The sequence below is a fragment of the Amphiura filiformis genome, chromosome 2, assembly GCF_039555335.1.
Source record: "Amphiura filiformis chromosome 2, Afil_fr2py, whole genome shotgun sequence".
Classification (NCBI taxonomy): domain Eukaryota; kingdom Metazoa; phylum Echinodermata; class Ophiuroidea; order Amphilepidida; family Amphiuridae; genus Amphiura; species Amphiura filiformis.
This window is the reverse complement of record NC_092629.1, coordinates 71075791-71080391: the sequence shown is the minus strand read 5'-3', so window position 1 is coordinate 71080391 and position 4601 is coordinate 71075791.

Here is a 4601-nt window from a genome sequence, read left to right as displayed (position 1 = left end):
TGTATGGACGTCCCGATGGACGTATGTTTGCCGCAGGTCGGGCACGGTACTGGCATATGACTGACGCTCATTACACACATTACCATGGAATAAATATCGGTACCTAATATATGTGATTAGGTTATATCATCTCCCCAAAGTTATACTTCGCCATTTTATACAAATAAATACGCTGTTTCATATCATACTTATATATATATATTAACGTTGTTGCCCTTCTTCATCAGATCGCCTGTCTTGTAGTAACCATCCTGCGGTATAACATGCTTATATCAGTCTTTTGCTGCATGCTCGTCGAAGCTTTGCATCTTTACCGCATGATAGTGCTTGTTTTCGGCATTGAGAGAAATTTCAGAGTGGCTTACATCGTCATTAGCTGGGGTAAGGCCATGAATAAAAGACAAACAAAACTAGTGAATTCCGGGGGACTCAAGGCCACAAAAGTCACAATGCATCTTTCTAGCATGCATAGAGTTGAGGTTTTGATTCCCGTGCTGACTTCATTTTCCTATTTCTTGAGTTTACACCGGCAATTGCTATATGAGTTTGTTTGTAAGTAAAATATCGTAGTACATTGAGTAGTTTAAACAGTTCCATTCTCGTGCTTTGATTATATTTAGTTTATCCTTGTTATTACCATAAACTTGATCCTCAATGTGATGGGGGATTTTTTGGGGGTGTTTGTTTGTTTGTTTGTTTGTTTTTGTGTTTCATGCCTGGTACGTGGTTCACGATGCGTAGCTCTAAAAAGTACTTAAAGATCACATTTTAAAATCATTCTAAAGAGAGAAACACAAGCTAAACCGACAAAATGTTTTACTCGATGAACAAAGGGAATGTAAAATAAGTATGTGTACCGTGAGATGGTGAGAATGTAATAAGGGACAGGGGAGGATAATGGGCTAAATGCCGATTAACACAATATATGAGATACACACGAAACTTTGCATTTTACTTTATCAGGTGTGCCTATGTTAATGACCACCATTACAGCTGCAATTGGTAGAGAACATTTGCACGACCCCGAAAGGTACAGTATAACACGGTTTTGTATGATCATTGTATGACCAAAAGTGTATAATTATCTTCAAATGGATAACTGTCAATATTTGGATTTCAATGACAACAATGACAACGTTATATTTTGATGTTTACTTTGAAATGATGGCAATATGCATATATCGACTAAAGGAGTTGTACTACTTAATTAACACGGACAATCTAAAATATTTATGCTCAGATGAGCGGCCAAAATCATGTTTGAATATTTATTATACCTGGGACCAATGTATCTAAATAAATTATGTTGTTGTTAATTAAGATTCGGAGTTCACCGTTTGTAAAATGAATGAATGGCGCTTTGGTCTTCTATAATATCAACCGATTCATACGAGTCCCCTTTATAATTGTTCTTAATAGGTGCTGGTTGACAGGACAGTTTATTTGGGCCTTCATCGCCCCTGTAATTGCCATTCTGTCGGTAAGTGCCTGGCTTAGTAGTGTTTCTAAAAGTCTTGCGTTCCACAGCTAATCTCTTTAGCCGAATCCTTGGGGTGCAAGTCTATTGTAAAGGACACTAACGACATTTTGAAACTTAATTATCAGCTTAAATAGTACTAATTAATATTTTATATACCTCAACAAGAAATATCATTCCTGATCCAATATTTAACGATACCAATATTATGGTTATATACCGCTTAACCACACAAATGTAACTAGCTCTTGGACCCTTTCTTGTCCACCTCTAGTTTCATAACTTGTGTGTGTGTGAAATTATTATTGTTGTTATTATTATTATTATTATTATTATTATTATTATTATTATTATTATTATTATTATTATTATAGATAAACTTACTATTATTATTGTTGTTGTTGTCATTTAGATCAACTTAGTAATCCTAGTGGTGGTCGTGTGCAAAACCTTGGGAGTAGCTGAAGCTGATAAACAGGACAAAATTTACTCAATCAGGTAGGTTATCGACCTCTAACATATGAAACATTTGGTTCCAGAACAAAGGTGGCAATTATGAACTTGAGATACTGGCAAATAATAGAGAGCAAAAAAAATCAGTATAATAACAGCAATCATGTGTCCTATTGATGTCAGGATATCATAAGATAATGTTCAAAATTGCCTGTTTAAGTCTGTTTTTATCACATCATGTCGCATATACAAGCAATACGATCTGAATCCGTCAGATTCTTAAAGGGACACAAAAATAAAAATAAAAATAATGTGTTTTTAATTCAAACATAGCTACGCCTAACCAATGTCATCTTGTTCTATTTCCCCAACAGAATTGGGCTGCGAAGTACAGCCTTGTTACTTCCAATGGTTGGAGTAACTTGGCTAATTGGGCTTCTTGCGAACGTCAACATAAACGTCGCATACGTTTTTGATTTATTGAGTGCCTTGCAGGTGAGTGTGGCCGTTTATATCAAATCATTGAGATCAATGGGGAAACCTCATAATTCATCGTACATATTTCGACATAAAGAGTGATGCATGTAAAATTGCTGTTTACACATTTGTCAATATTATTTTCTGTTCAATGCAGGGGATGTATCTGGTTTTCGTCACCTGCTATGTTAACTCAGAGGTACGTAGTTATAACCCGTAAAGGGAGTACAATACACTATTCGAATTTTATTTGAGAAAGTGGTCCAAATTAGTGTCCGACATGGAAACAAGTAGCAGACAAGTAAAAAACCAACATTTAAAACATTTTTTTACATTTACAAATTTTGCACGCATATTACACGCAAAAAAATAATTGCTAATTGGTTTGACAGATTGAGAGCCTCAATCCCAAATTTTATTCTATCAAAATATAGATTTTGGCATCAGAAGAAAGCTATTTGCCTCATAATCTCAGCGAGCATATGAAAAGGTTTGACTACAAAATCTATTCTCGTATAAATGCATCTACGTACACCTCGATACACACGAGCACACAGATATTTCCAAGCACAGCGAGTTTAGCCTCTACACAGTCTGTTTGATACTACACGGTTGAGTGCATAGCATCATAAGAGCTGTGTGAGATCTATTGGAAAATAGGCATCTGTGACTGTCAAAACGTCAAGTGTTCCCTTCATCCAATAAGATTTTTTATATCGAACGAACGCTAACACTTCCCCCTAAAATCACATTTTTTTCATTAGGTTAACAGATAACGCAATTCAATGTTTATATCAAGGCGAATGTGGTAAATCTGTTGAAAACAACCTATCCCAGCACAATTTTTGACCAAAATGTAAGTTTTGAAACGCAAAACCTTAAGTGTTCCTTATAATATTTTTCAAATTTTATGTCATTAAATGAAAGAGTACACTTATATAGTAGTCCACATACTAGTTTCATTTTAATGAACAATGGCTAATTTTCTTTAAATTACAAATCTTGTGCAAAAAGTTACTATTTTTGCCTGTTTTGTCATACGGTTGTAAATTCAATGAACTATGACTTTGCTAAAATTGATATGATTTTAAGCCAAGTGATGGTAGGATACCAGCACGCAAGTGTGAAACACGTTTTACTTCTAATATCCGAACCATAGTACAATTTAATTTTGAATCAATTTATTTTGGTACATGCCTCAATGTGAACAAATCTGAGTATGTCCCTTTAATATAAAGCAGCAGTTGTTTGTTAATCATAACGTTAATAAGGACATAATGTGTTTCCTTTTGTTTTATTGGTAAATCACCTTCAAGTGGTGTTGGTGTATACTGTCAGTGGCTATACTCAGATCTAAACATAATATTTTCTTTTTTAAATTTCATTATTAATTTCAGGTTCGTAATGCATTGAAGAGCGAATGGAGCAGAAGGAATGGACGGGTCAAACATATAAATGTAAGCCAAAATATCAAGTTACAGTCATATATGTTTATTTTTGTAACAGATGCAGTTTTTAATCATATTAGGAACAGGTTTATTGTTCTGGAGTAGTGCTCAGTTGAATTAAATTGAAAGGTACAAAATTGATGCGTATATCACACAGTTTGTCAATTAAACAAGGAATTACCTGAGGAAGCGCATTACAATGGAAGGATCACACAATTACAACACTTTTTGGCGGTCACTTTGTATCACAGAATGAGATTAAAGACACTAGTAAACTTTATTGTTTAAACAAAAACTTAAACTATCACTGTGACATGTTTAAATAAGTCTCTTGCTTGAGAAAACACAACTCAATATTTGGTGTGTCCACCCCTTGCCAGCTCAAGGTCACGTACTCGACGTGTCATTCTCTCGACCAGGTTTGCCAAGGTTCCTTGTGGAATACCTCGCTGGCAAGCAATAAGCACGTGTCTAAGTTCCTGCAGGGTGATTGGTTATTGTCCATGTTACCTAGCCTGCGGGATACCTGTGCCCATAAGTTCTCTATAGGGTACATATCCGGGTCCAAAGCCGGCCAGTCCAGGTGTTCTCCATTTTCATTTTCAAGGAATTCCCTCACGCGTCGGGCTCAATGCGCCATGGCATGGTCATCTTGGATCACGAAATTGTTCCCGAAGTCTCTTCTTGCAAACGGAAGTATAACTGATTCAAGAACATGCAGGTATTGGTCCCGGTATAGCATTCAT